The sequence below is a fragment of the Lissotriton helveticus genome, chromosome 7, assembly GCF_964261635.1.
Source record: "Lissotriton helveticus chromosome 7, aLisHel1.1, whole genome shotgun sequence".
In the NCBI taxonomy this organism is placed as follows: Eukaryota; Metazoa; Chordata; class Amphibia; order Caudata; family Salamandridae; genus Lissotriton; species Lissotriton helveticus.
The window spans coordinates 547287040-547302139 of NC_136068.1; the positions used below are offsets into that span (position 1 = coordinate 547287040).

A 15100-nucleotide genomic window follows, 5' to 3' on the forward strand; every position below is an offset into this window, starting at 1 on the left:
GTGTTTAGTGCCAGTTAAGTAACTGAACACAAAGCACTGACCTCTGAGACAAGGATGTAATCCTACAATGAATGTCTCAATTGCACAATGTGCAACCAGGAAACCTGTGATCACATCCCTACTCCCTCACTGCACCAAATTGAGGGATGATCAGTCCTTCCCTTTATTTCACTTTCACTGAACATCATTTTCCATAACCAATCAGTTCGAGACACATTGAAGTCATTCAGCTGAGGATTTGTTCTGTATTAATACTGCACTTGTATATGACTAGTATTAGGACGAGGCCCTTCTGGTCACAGGCCGCGGTACCATCCCCACACGGGGCCCACTGGGGTGCTCGTCTGCAGCTCTGTCTTCACAGGGTCTGCCAGCTCTGCCCCTATTGTGCATGTGTTTTCGCGTTAGGGACAGAGTTCGCGGTGTACCAATGGGAGCGAGATCAAAGCCCCCTCCCTGTCGATGGTGCTGAGGTAGGTAGGGTCACTCCTGGTATTGCCGATGATCCGGTGAGTGGAGATGTCCACGGCGGTGTGTGCTCTGCCGTCCGGCAATGCAGGCGGGCGCTGCCCCTTACTGTGGTTCGCTGCTATGATCTATCTTGATGCGGGTCCTGCTCAGATCCCGCAGACAGGGCTGGAACTGGGGCTCTCTCAAATATCGGAGCGCCCTCAACAGCTTCCATAGCCTTCCTGCCGCATCGGTCAAGAAACCTCGGCTCGCATGTAGCATCTCCTTGACAGGGAGCTCCGGAGTCAGCCATGGCCAGGCCACGCCCCCGCGTGTACATTTTCACTTAAAGTATGAAGCATAGCTGCCAAGGTTTCAGATTGCTATGTGTGACATTTTTATAATTTCAGTGTAATTATGAGTGACATTTCAACGACTATGAGTGACAATTTCTCACGAGCAAAAATCATGCAACGAAACATAAAGAGAAACATATAAATATCAGAAATTACACCCATTTAAGCAACAAGAAACAATAAGAAGTAATAGAAAGTGCGCTAACAGGGGCCTGCGAACAGCGCCGGCAAGCTGCTCGGTCAATCAATGTGCCTGTGCTGAGTGGTGGCCTGAATAAAAGCAACCATGAAACTTAAAGTAAACCAAACATAGGCAAACGGTCGACTTACAATGTGAGTAGAGATAAGATCCAATGTGGAAACCCGCAGATTCACATCATGTGCCAATGTTGGCAGCTTAGCCCCCCATTACACCATCCCTAAAACAAACAAAGTTATCCACCAAGCAAACTGATAGCAAATTTGTGGTAACACAGGTGTAAACAATCCTTTTAAACATGTGGCGCAGTTCACCTACAAACACGTGACCACAAATTGTGCCAAGAAATATGTGACCCTCTGCACTGAATCATATTGGGCTCACTCACCATGCCTACTACGTGAAAATGATACCAAGCACTTCTCAGTCAAATATGCTGCAATGAATAGTGATAATCACAATTGTAAAAAGCGCACACTGCAGTGAATGCTGCCTAAATTAACAATAAACTATGACCTTAAACCCGATGATGCAGTTTAAACAAAAGTTTCCATGCACCCGGTCATTGAAAACAAAATGAAAAAGAAAAATTAACCAATGCTCCCTGATTCGCCATTTGCTGTTTAAAGAGGACTCCTGCTGGTGCACAGTTAGAGCTCGATTTTTCTAGGAGGCTTCCGATGTGATGTAATATATAACTGCTATTTCAAAGTCTCAGGGTGCATCATAACCAGGCCGGACAAAATAATATCTAAATGAATGCATGATGGTTGCTATTTTCAAAAACTTTTTTTTAGATGATCGAGGGCATGAATTTCAGAAGCGGGACCCCAGCGTGACTGGATAAGTGAGCCCCGGACTCCCGCCTGCGAGCCTCCAACAAATGAGCCGATTATGTTCATGACTAACAGGGGTGGACAAATGTGCCTCTTTTAACTAATGTGTGAACGTCTTGGCAGGTGAATTCTGCGAGTGTGGGTGGGCCATACACAACTTCAAAAGAAAACTAAAACCCACGGCTGCCTCCTACCTCAGTGTCTTGTCTAGCAAAGCCTGAGTGCGACTCCAACTCGCAAGTGAAGAAAAAGTACTGCTCTGCCAGAGACGGGCGCGCTCTGAAAAACAAAGCTGACGCCAGCCTCCTGGCTGGCTGCCTTGCAGCCTAGGGTGCTTAATCACCCTGCACGTGATCACAGGGAAGCGCGCCTTAATAGAAAACGACGACGATGAGCTGTGAAAGACATCTTGGTGTTTATTAGTGATTCACCAGGCTGTGCTGCCAGCTCTCCAGTGCAACATTCATCAATCTATTCTATTTAATTTTCAGACAGTCACATGCACGCTTTCCATAGCGCAATTGCCTCGCTGCTGCAGCTCCTTGTTATAGCACGCCTGGGGGTGGTCGGAGGTCCCTAATTATGCGTGACTAATTAATTTAGTGCGGTGATGCGGACACCTGCACGGGGATGCGTTAGTGTCACGCCTAATGCGTGATACTTGGCAGGGCTGATGAAGTCAAAAATCTGCTTGAAAGTTGCTGGGTGGACAATGAAGTGCTGAAAGGTGCAATATACCTTTTGAAAATGATTGGCCATGTGACCTTCTGTTCCCAGGTTGCTTAGTTGCCTGTGATACATGTACTGTTTTGCTACCATTTAAGGAACAGTGTGTTCAAACACCCTTTATTTTGCCACAGTCCTTTCAATTTTTTAGGAGGGGGAATTTGAGTTCCAAGTCCCCCCACGTAGGAAAGTTAAAGCACTTTTGTGGAACACTGCAAATGTATTGGAATACATCATTAGTGTCCATTCAGAATCTCAATTTTTTCCGAATTTATGGGAAAATGTGCTGTGAAATGCACCAATTAGACCTGAGTTTTTTTTTAAAACAATTATCAAGGAATAGAACACCTCCAGGTCCTCTGAAATTAAGTCGGCGTTGCTTTGACTAATTAAGGGAAATATTTACTCCCCACTACTTTTTTTTTTAATAGAAAAAAAGTTTTTATTAGGATTTTGCACGAGCAAAACAGTACAGCTGAAAAGACACAAAGAGACAGTTTCTGTTTTAAGTTTCACTTTAAGCGTAGATCACGTGAATATTAGTAGACGGAAATACATCAATAGAAAGATACACCTTTCAGTTTCGTTCTCGGGAAGGTTATTATGTTTACTCTTTGTTTTTGAATTGCTGACGATCACCGGAGACTGGCCGGCCGTTCGAAGTAACCATTTGGCTTCTCCTGCCGAAGCAAAAGGTAAGTCTATGCGATGCTATGTTGTTATGGAAAATATCTTTGAATATTATACTTTTGAAAGTCCAATTCTTGACGTCCGCGCTTTGCTTCTGAAACCGTGCAATTATAAGACCGCTTCCCTTTAATCGTCTCTCTCGACCTCTCGTGTCGTTGTTTCCACTCTCTCCTTCTGTCCTTTTCATCTAGCTCTTTATCCCATTATACTTTCTCCTAGTCTCATATTTTCTCTCTTTTATCCTTGTATTTCGTAATTTCTGTTTCCCTCCCTCTCTCGTCTCTTTCCTCTCTTAGCACTTCCTCCTGTCGCCATCCTTTAATTCTGCCCCTAACCTCTCACCCTTCATGTTCTCTCTCCCCTCTTCTCCAACCCTTATCTTCTTCAAATCTTTTCTTTACTTCGTCTCTTTACCCTCCTCTCCTCTTCCTTCTCTGCTTCTATTTCTTGTTCTGCACTCCGTACCTCCCCCTCTTTAGCTTAACACCCCCACCCCTTGCTCTTTGTCCAAGTACCAGGCTGCAAAATGTCAGGGGGAAAGAGAGGGTGTTTATCGCAGGGGCTATACCGGTTGATATGCTGTGCTGACACTTTGGCAGGGCTCTAAAAGGGGCGTGGCAAATTTATGGAAGGGGTGTGGCCTATCTGAGTAGGGGCGTGGTCTAAATCAAGATAACTAGCATTATGTGCTTAAGAAAATCATGAAGTCGCATCCAGTCACAGAATCATCCAAAGTAGCCTTTCCCATATATCAGTGGTTCTCAATCTTTTTTGACCCGTGGCTCCCTTGACCTAATTGGCAGTTGGCCATGGCTCCCCCCCCAATTTTTTTACCGGTGGACGGGTGGGTGGGGATGTAAGCCCGACCGAGGGTGTACTTCCTGTTGCACTCTGACTGCCCCCTCTGTCCATACCTGCCCCCGCGCCCTCAGACTACCCCTTCTGTGCATGCCTCCTTTCTTCGTGACCTCTGACTACCCCTTCTGTCCATGCCATCTCCATTCGTGCCTTCTGACTCCCCCTTCTATCCATGCCTGCTGCCTTCGTGCCCTGAGACTGCCCCTTTCCTCCATGCCTGCTCCCTTTGTGCCCTGAGACTGCCCCTTTCCTCCATGCCTTCACCCTTCGTGCCCTGAGACTGCCCCTTCCCTCCATGCCTTCTCCCTTCGTGCCCTGAGACTGCCCCTTTCCTCCATGCCTGCTCCCTTCGTGCCCTAAGACTGCCCCTTTCCTCCATGCCTTCTCCCTTCATGCCCTGAGACTGCCTGAGACTGTCCCTTTCCTCCATGCCTGCTCCCTTCGTGCCCTGAGACTGCCCTTTTCCTCCATGCCTTCTCCCTTCATGCCCTGACACTGCCCCTTTCCTCCATGCCTGCTCCCTTCGTGCCCTGAGAGTGCCCCTTTCCTCCATGCCTTCTCCCTTTATGCCCCGAGACTGCCCCTGCCCTCCATGCCTGCTCCCTTCGTGTCCTGAGACTGCCCCTTTCCTCCATGCCTTCTCCCTTCGTGCCCTGAGACTGCCTGAGACTGCCCCTTTCCTCCATGCCTTCTCCCTTCGTGCCCTGAGACTGCCCCTTCCCTCCATGCCTGCTCCCTTCGTGTCCTGAGACTGCCCGTTTCCTCCATGCCTTCTCCCTTCATGCCCTGAGACTGCCTGAGACCCCCTTCCCTCCATGCCTTCTCACTTCGTGCCCTGAGACTGCCTGAGACGGCCCCTTTCCTCCAAGCCTGCTCCCTTCGTGCCCTGAGATTGCCCCTTTCCTCCATGCCATCTCCCTTCGTGCCCCGAGACTGCCCCTTTCCTCCATGCCTTCGCCCTTCGTGCCCTGAGACTGCCCGTTTCTTCCATGCCTGCTCCCTTCGTGCCCTGAGATTGCCCCTTTCCTCCATGCCTGCTCCCTTCGTGCCCTGAGAGTGCCCCTTTCCTCCATGCCTTCACCCTTCGTGCCCTGAGTCTGCCCCTTTCCTTCATGCCTGCTCCCTTCGTGCCCTGAGATTGCCCCTTTCCTCCATGCCTTCACCCTTCGTGCCCTGAGACTGCCCCTTTCCTCCATGCCTGCTCCCTTCGTGCCCTGAGATTGCCCCTTCCCTCCATGCCTTCTCCCTTCGTGCCCTGAGACTGCCCCTTCCCTCCATGCCTTCTCCCTTCGTGCCCTGAGACTGCCCCTTTCCTCCATGTCTGCTCCCTTCATGCCCTGAGACAGCACCTTTCCTCCATGCCTGCTCCCTTCGTGCCCTGAGACTGCCCCTTTCCTCCATGCCTACTCTCTTCGTGCCCTGAGACTGCCCCTTTCCTCCATGCCTGCTCCCTTCGTGCCCTGAGATTGCCCCTTCCCTCCATGCCTTCTCCCTTCGTGCCCTGAGACTGCCCCTTCCCTCCATGCCTTCTCCCTTCGTGCCCTGAGACTACCCCTTTCCTCCATGTCTGCTCCCTTCGTGCCCTGAGACAGCACCTTTCCTCCATGCCTGCTCCCTTCGTGCCCTGAGACTGCCCCTTTCCTCCATGCCTGCTCCCTTCGTGCCCTCTATCCATTATCTCCATGCCTGTTCTCTTTGTTTCCTCAGACTCATGCGTGCAAAACCCACTGAACTCAAAGGGCTTCAGCCTCCCCCCCCCCCCAGTCCCCTGTGGCAGCCTGTGGATAAGACCTCCTGGGCACACAAGCAGCCGCACCCGAGCACTTCACGGGTCTTTTAAAGACCATTTGCATGTTAATGAGGTCTTGCTGTTGTTTCAGCCCTTCCAAGAGCCCCTGCAGCTCCACTCTGCATTTTGCTTACAGATCAGACTACCCTTTCTTTATATTCCTGTTTCCTTTACGTGGCGGAGTTATAAAGATTATGCAGGTGTCATTTCTAAATGTCTAGCGCTGCCACAGTAATTTCCCACATTGTGCCGCGGCGCCCCTGGCAACGCATAACGGCGCAACGGGGTGCCGCGGCGCACAGTTTGGGAAGCACGGCCATATATCACAACTGTAAAACACCTTCTTATTACACTACAATGGATTAGTTGGGGCAACTAATGTGTAACTAGAGATGGGATCAGCAGAATGTACTTAGGTCTCATCAGAGAGGTATAGCTTGTTTCCTATGACAATTGAGCGTGGTACCCACAACTGGGCGTAGTCGCAGCATTTAGGGAGTCAGCCACAACAACCAACAAGGTGATGGGAATAATTCTAACGTGAATTGCTGTCAAGTTTCGGACTCATGAATCCACTGAAAGCCTGTGCCATCCCTCAATCTCTGCACTAATACACAGGATGGAAAGTGCCAACAGGTGCACAGGGTGGAAAGTGCCAACAGGCCAGAAATCAGGTGAGAAAGAGAAACCCTCTGTCTTTAGAGAACCAGGGAATGGGAGCAGAAGAGCAATGGTGAACTGGAGCCCACCTCCTTTGCACAGCTCTGTTTCAAGAGACAGCATCCCCTGTCTTGGTGTTACAAGGGGAGGAAATCTGATTGGCTGTAAGACTGAGGGCATGTGCTGTACAGATAATACTGGGCGTGCCAGGAATCTGACTGAAGGACTCGGCGCCCTGCTACAAACACACTTCTAAGACCCACCAAACAAAGTAGGCAAGAAGCAGCACGACAAAGGAGCATGGCAGGAGAGGTGCTAACGGTGACCCGAGAAATAGAGAGGGCGACAATGAACAGCTGCGAGGGCTGCCAACCAGATGTGAACTGAATTATAAACTGGAAAGCGAAGGCACCTATTGGGCTACAGTCCAGAAGTCTTGAATATGAATCTTCCCCCAGTGGTGTAACAAAGGCCCCCAGCAGCCCCCACAATGCGGGGCTCCCCAAGCTCCTGAGTGTGGTCAGAGGGGGCCCCCTCCAGGTACTTGCAGGGGAGCCCCCTCAAGTTTCATTACACCACTGATGCGTAAGTAGCAACAGGGCGACCTGTAAAGAGAAGGCAGGCCCGCCGGTAGCGTGTGTGATCATAATCTTCCCCCCATGTGCAAACTCCGGTTACTGGTTACCTTAGGATGTGAAGGGGGCTCTGCGGTGCGCGCTGATCTCCGGTGAAGCCGCTTACGCCAGTGGGATGCGCCTCGGCCTCAGGTTCAGGCAGCTCCTTTCCTCGATGACAAGCGCGAGGAACCCCCAGTTGCTAGGGGACGCCTCGCGCCTCTCCAGACGCAACGTAGCTCCACCTGACGAACCTCAGCGTTGCTGGGGGAAATCCTCGTTGCTGTGACCAATCCTAGCGGGCCTGGAAATGACGATCCCGGGCCGGTGGTGGTGAATACTGACAAGGTGTTTTCAAGGCTCCTTCTCAGAGCAGCAAACCTGGCCTCGGGCAAACAACACAGCTCGAGGGGCGGCGGTGGAGTCAATGCGCACACAACGCTCAGGGAAAATGCAGGCACTACAAAGTTCCTCAGCGGTGCGTTAATCCGCAAACACAGAACGCGAGGGACTCGATCCTGGGGCAGATCACGTTTGAGGCAGAGCTGGCCTCATGACCGTACACCCCAGCTGTATCACACAGCATTCCTCATGTTATCCTATGGGCAAGATGGCCTTTCAATAGTGAAAAACAAAATGGGCAGTATTTCACTATAAAGACATGTTACCCACACTAGTAACACCAAACAAAAACCGGGACGTCTGCTCACCCTACCTTTGACCTTTGAGGTCTGAAAATAGAGCCCCCTAGAGCCCCCTTTCGAGGCCCCCCAAAAACTGGGGGGGGCTCAGCCCCCCATAGCCCCCCCCCCACTTAAAGCCCTGCACTTAGGTATAGTTGTTACATAATAACATAACCAGAAAAAATATATTCCTACTACACTTGAACGTATCATAGAAGGTGTGTAAAGTTTGACGGTTTCTTTTCATTCCACATACAATTGACACTAAGGGGTACATTTACTAAGATTTTGCTCTGTGTTTGCGATGTAGCAAAATCTTTTTTTTCTCCAATCTACCTTCCAGCGCAGGAAATTCACTTCCACGTAGCGCAAAGCAGTGTCTAGCGCCGCTTTGCATTACTTTGCGGCAAGGGGGTGTTCCACGGGTGGTGGATGGGCATTCATTCCCAATTAACCACCCATGGTTTTGATGAAAAATCTGCTCTACTAAAAAAAATAGACATGGTTTCACATAAAAAAAACAAGGCCCACAGCACACATACAAAGTAGGAAGAGTTTTAAAGTTAGTCTAAGCATATTACAAAACCTATGCTAGACTAAACCAGACACTTTTGCATTATGATGTGTGTAGCGCCCGGCAGCCTGATTGTACACTGCCTTTCAAGCAACACAGCGCACCATTTTCGGCTGCTGCGCTGCATCAGAATTTAGGAAATAGACTCCTGAGAATGTACTTTCAGCAAAGGGACTAGTGGCAACTTTTGACTTTGAACAAATCGCAACAAACGATACATGTAATGCCTATTTTTTTATACAGGTTGAAGGAGCATTTATGAAAAGCGGCATTTCCATTTGGTAAGTCATGAAATAGCCACCAATGTGAAATTGCCCTCTGCATCAAAAGAAACTGTGTTGTAACATCAGAAAGTAATCCACAGTCAACAAGGTCTATCAATTAAATGTCAGCTAAAACTATTTTTATAATTCATCAATTTACCCTCAAAGTAGCACCTTAATTTTACACTGAAGTACAAGCTTTTAATTCTTGTAAATAAACTCATTGGAACCCCAGAATTCAAGTAGGGAACATAACTAAACCAGAGGTGTTGGCATAAAGGAAACGAGAGGTTAAGGGTGGGAAACAACCTAGAAAGGGAAGAAGGAACTAAAGAACAAGCATTTGCAATGCAATAGGTCTCGCATTAGGAACGTTTGAGCTATTGGTATTGTAAATGAATTTTTTTTAATTTATGTGTTGGTTTTGAAAATAGCGAAATTAATAGCTTTGTCATTTACAATGCCAATAGTTATAACTTTCGCAAATGAGACACCTATAGCATTTGTAATGCAATATGTGTTGTATTTACGTGACGTATTGCTATTATACATAACAACGGCTTTTATTTTTTTTTATAATTATTACTTAAATAAAAGTTATTGTAATTTATAATGGCAATAGCTAAAACTTTTGTAAATAACTTTTGTGAAGATTATATTCAGTGTATTTTATTGTGACAAAAATCCATGAACAGAAATGAAATATTAACATCTTTTTGTGACATTTGTAATAAAGCTTGAAACATTGAGAGAACATATTTGAACCAGTTGTTGTTGAATGGTTGCACAGATTGGTGCTGTGGTGGCGCTGAGTAATGTTGTGGTGGCGACGAGTGATGCTGTGGTGTTTAGTGATGCTGTAGTAGCGCACAGTGATGTTGTGGTGCCCCTGAGTGATGCTGTGGTGGTGCTGAGTGATGCTGTGGTGATGCGATAGATAGATAGAGTGAGTGCGATAGATAGAGGGAGGGTGATAGATAGATAGATAGAGTGAGGGCGATAGATAGAGTGAGGGCGATCGATAGATAGATAGAGATAGATAGATAGTGTGATGGCGATAGATAGTGAGTGCAATAGATAGACAGATAGAGTGAGGGCGATAGATAGAGGGGTTGTGTGTGTGTGTGGGGGTGTGTGTGTTGGGGGTTTGGGGTGTGTCTGTGTGTGTGGGGGGGTTGTGTGTGTGTGTGTGGGGGGGGGTTGTGTGTGTGGAGTTGTGTGTATGGGGGTGTGTGGGGGGTGTGGTTGTGTGGAGTTGTGTGTGTGTGTGGAGTTGCGTGTGTGGGGTTGTGTGTGTGAGGTTGTGTGTGTGTGTTGAGTTTTGTGTGTGTGTGTGGTTGTGTGTGTGTGGTTGTGTGTATGTGGTTGTGTGTGTGGGGTTGTGTGTGTGGGGTTGTGTGTGTGGGGTTGCGTGTGTGTGGGGTTGTGTGTGTTGTGATTGGGGTTATGTGTGTGGTTGTGTGGTTGAGGTTGTGTGTGTGGTTGAGGTTGTGTGTGTGTTTGTGTGTGTGTGTGGTTGTGTGTGTGTGGTTGTGTGTGTGTGGTTGTGTGTGGCAGTTGTGTGTGTGTCGGGTTTTGTGCGTGGGGGGTGGTGTGGAGGGTTGCGTGTGTGGGGGGTTGTGTATGTGGGGGTTGTGTGTGGGGGGTTGTGTGTGTGGGGGGGTTCTGTGTGTGTGGGGGGTTGTGTGTGTGGGGGGGGTTGTGTGTGTGTGGGGGTGTGTGTGGAGTTGTGTGTGTAGAGGGGATTTGTGTGTGGGAGGTTTGTGTGTGTGGGGGTTGTGTGTGGGGGTTGTGTGCGTGTGGTTGTGTGTGGTGGTTGTGTGGGGGGTTGTGTGTGCGGGTGTGTGTGTGTGTGGGGGGGGGTTGTGTGTGTGGGGTTGTGTGTGTGGGGGGTTGTGTGTGTGGGTGGTTGTGTGTGTGGGGTGTTGTGTGTGTGTGGGGTTGTGTGTGTGTGGGGGGTTGTGTGTGGGGGGGTTGTGTGTGTGTGTGGAGGGTTGTGTGTGTGTGGGGGTTGTGTGTGTGGGGCGTTGTGTGTGTGGGGGGTTGTGTGTGTGGGGAGTTGTGTGTGGGGGGGTTGTGTGTGTTGGGGTGTGGGGTTGTGTGTGGGGGTGGGGGTGTGGGGTTGTGTGTGTGGGGGGTTGTGTGTGTGGGGGTGTTGTGTGTGTGGGGGTGTTGTGTGTGTGGGGGGTTGTGTGTTGGGGGGTTGTGTATGTGGGTGCTGTCTGTGGGGGGTTGTGTGTGTGTGGGGTTGTGTGGGGGGGTTGTGTTTGTGGGTGTGTGGGTGTGTGTGTGTGGCCTAAAAAGTGGTCAACTGGCAAATAAAATGCTGCCTTATGTATATCCTTACAGTTACTACATGCCCCCATGCAAGAAAGAATACGGGGATCCTCACCAATGTGCAGACACATTTACAATACGAAATATCGGCTGCAGGCTTACAAAAGAACGCATAGAGGTTATAGAACAAAGCCGTGGTGAGGCAGACTGAATAGATTCCGTAAACTCAACCACGCTTCTTGTTAAAAATCAGGTGAAAACGAGCTGACAATGTCACGAAGGTAGCATGCAGACAATAAATACGAATACAGCGGCGGCACATACCCCAAGTTCACACCATGTTGGAATATGGAGAATTCAGGTCGCGCGCTGCAGGCGTGGAGTAGCAGCTGCACCTTTGAGGAGCAGAGCTTGCATCAGCAGTGTGTTGTTTCTCTCGTTTCGTGTATCTCCATGCGTGTGAGATTTTTTTTATAAACAATTTTATTGGTTTTGAACAAAAGTGTGGGAGATATTTATCTGAAGTTTACAATGTTTTGCACCAGTTAAAAATCAGGTGAAAACGAGCTGACAATGTCGCAAAGGTAGCATGCAGACAATAAATACGAATACAGCGGCGGCACATACCCCATCCCCTTAAGCACACAAGAACGGCAAGCAAGCTGAAACGTATGTGCTCAAGTTCACACCATGTTGGAATAGGGAGAATTCAGGTCGCGCGCTGCAGGCGTGGAGTAGCAGCTGCACCTTTGAGGAACAGAGGGTTTGCATCAGCAGTGTGTTGTTTCTCTCGTTTCGTGTATCTCCATGTGTGTGAGATTTTTTTTATAAACAATTTTATTGGTTTTGAGCAAAAGTGTGGGAGATATTTATGTGAAGTTTACAATGTTTTGCACCAGAAAAATTGAAGTTCCGTTAAGCTCTCAGCATTGCTTGGCACGGGAGCGGCTTCCTTTGAAGTCTGATGGGGGGGGTGGCGGGGGAGCGGCTTCCTTTGAAGTCTGATACCGAGGCTCAGACAAATGGTGTAGGATGTGGCTGCCAATGGTGTGGGTGTGCGGTGTGCGATGTGCATGCGCCTGGCTCATATGAATTGTATGCGATCCGCAGCTAGGTAGACTTTTCGGCCGCTTACTATAATCTCACCTATCATCCCTACAGGATGGTCAGGCGAGACCTAAAAAGAAGTGAGCTCGTCAACTGGGGAGAATGGTAGAACTCTAGGTGAAGGGCTTGGGTTTGAGGAGATCAGAGGGAAAGGGGGAAAATGGCATAAGTAAAGAATGAAAGAAATGGGAATTGCAGTAAGGAATATTCAAGAATGAGATGGGGACATATCTTATCGCCTCAGGCTGACTCATAGAAAGAAATGGAGACATGTGTCTACCAACAGTTCTCATATATCCGTGACACAGTATTTCTCAGCATCAGTTGATCAACATAGAGTGTGTAACCCCTGCAATAAATGATCAATCTCTCTTCTCCTAACCTAGAAAGGCATTCTTAGGTTATTTTAAATTACTCTCCCCCATAGGGTTACTAGTGACATTCTTCATCATGGAGTCCTCGTCCAGATACATATTCCATCTGAATTGGCAAGACCTTGATTATCAAGGGAGCTCTTCTTATTTTGCATGGATCTGGGAATATAACTGTCCAGTGATACCCCAATATTAGTTTAAGTACAGGGACTCCTGACAATATTAAAAACAGGTGGCAATGCTATTGAAGAACAGTACTATCTCAGGCATACGCAGGTGAACATGTTTTAGCCAATGCACCTTGCCTTTACAAGATTGTTGGCTTTCGCCAGGATCGAATTGAAATACCTGAATGAGTCTGGATAGGTTAATGTCCTGAGACTCACTCCATCATGTGTATGGGTTCTGTGAAGTGCAGCATTCAATTATTCATGCATGCCATACATATGAACCAATTGGTTGCAAAACACAGGGGCATATATACAATAGAAGTGTCGGAGTGAGCGCTAGACGTCATGGCTTAACACCTCACTCCGCCCATTCTGAAACGCAAGGCTGCACAATATTTAGAACAATATGGTACAGCCTTGCATTTCGCCCTGCGATGGTGCTACACTTGGCAGTATAGGGCCAATGCAGGCACCCTTGCACCATAGTGCAAGGGTGTCTGCGTGCAGGGAAGGATTGTTTATGTGCAGGAAGGTGTCCCTTCCTGCACATAAACAATCCTGAAATGCCATTTTGTCACTTTTATGTGTGCTGCTTAATGCAGCACCCATGAAAGTCACAAAATGGCATTTTCTTTTTAAGATTGTTTATGTACAGGAAGGGGGACCTTCCTGTATATAAACAATCCAAGGCATTTTACTTTTTCCATGTGTGCTGCACAAGGCAGCACACATGGGAAAAACTAAAACAAGGAGAAATAATGCATTTCTCCTCGTTTCGCCAACATAAGAGCAGGTTTTACGTGGTCCTAATTTTGGCGCTGCCTCCTTTGTACGCTGCCTTGTACATAGGGTGCAGTGTCAAAATCAATGGGTGGAACGCCCACCGCAACACAAACTGCCCTCCCCTTTCACTCTAACGTGGCTTAACTCTGCATTGTAAATAAAGCGAAACCCCTATCGCCACCACAAAGTCAATAAAAGTGACTTTGTTGTTTCAATAGGGGCTTGTACATATGCCCCTCAATGCGGTATCTGCGGATAAAGAGAGATAACAGTAATGAAAAACAGCTGTATATGGTGTTATGAATAACAAGGTGACCACTGCAAAAAGAATCCACAAATTTAAATGTAATAAGAAGGTGCACAATTCTTATCAAGGAACCTTGACAACATTTGTTATTTGGAAGAATCCAACAGTTTAACCCTTTGCACACTGATGACGGAACCGCTCCGTCATCAGCTGCGGTGGCGCTGTGCTGATGACGGAGCGGTTCCGTCATGGCCCTGCCGCCGCGCCTGCGTGGCGCGGATTCCGCGCCTGCGCTGGGCGTTCTATTGAGCAGGCGGGGCCATGACGGAACCGCTCCGTCATGAGCACAGCCCAACCGCGGCTGATGAGGGAGCGGTTCCGTCACCAGCATGCGGCCGCCGCGCGGCCGCCCCACCCCCTTAGCACTGCGGCGGAATAGCCGCCGCAGTGAAGGGGTCAATAAGCACAGGAGAGATCACCTAGAAGAAACTCGTACTCTGGCACCTATATTGTCTTACTTCATTTATTAATGTTAGAGAAATAAGAAATACATGGCCTGATTCACAAAGGTAAAGTTAGACGAAAGTCTAAATGTACGACTTTCGGTATTCACAAAAGGCATTTACCACTCGTAAATGCCCTTTGTGAATACTGAAAGTCGTAAAGTTCAACTTTCGGTATTCACAAAGGGCATTTACGCGTAGTAAATGCCTTTTGTGGATACCGAAAGTCGTAAAGTTAGACTTTCGTCTAACTTTACCTTTGTGAATCGGGCCCGCAGTTTGTAGTCACACGCCATGGAAATTTCCCACTGGGGTCAAAACACGTGTCGGATGATGATCATGTACTTGGTTGGAAGCCTGTAAAGACAAAGACAATGACAATTTACTGCATGATTCTTGACTTATGGACTGACGTTCCTGGTTATTTGCTCTTGAACAGTGTTATTTAAACAATTTGGTGGAGTGCTCCAGTACATTGTTTTAGGATATAGTGGTTTGTTATTGTTTGGAGTAACACCATCATTGCCCTTACAGGTAGCATGGACGTGTACTGTGGTAGCACTGGTCTTTGAACAAGTATTCTTTCTGTAGTCTTCCTACCCTGACTAGTTGACTACTGTGCACCATCTTTTAGTTATTGTCACAGCTACCTATCTATATTTAATTGATATGTAATGCCGCAGGTTCTCATTACATTGCTGTGGGGAACGCAGAATCCACGCTCCACACCCAGATGCACAGCATAACTGGATACTAGATCCAACAGTTTAATCCATATTTCTCTTTACTCAAGTTTAATCCGTGATTTATCTGTAATTATTCCTTTTCTCTTTCTCATGTCCACATCAATCATCATTTGCATTTTTGGAAGCTTCATATATTTTCGTGTGCCCATCCAGACCTTCAGGTTCTCATTAGGCACGCAGGACTTAGTTCTCCTA

General features: G+C 47.9%; 1 protein-coding gene across 2 annotated transcripts in view; it reads left to right on the forward strand.

The window, feature by feature from the left end:
• The first annotated feature begins 3137 nt into the window (after positions 1 to 3137).
• The window catches only part of LOC144766880 (up-regulator of cell proliferation-like), a 198895-nt gene continuing 186932 nt past the window's right edge, over positions 3138 to 15100 (forward strand). For both annotated transcript variants that reach the window (XR_013597963.1, XM_078650590.1), the window contains exon 1: positions 3138 to 3262. The gene's annotated coding sequence lies outside the window, so the exon portion shown is untranslated. The remainder of the gene's footprint in view (positions 3263 to 15100) is intronic.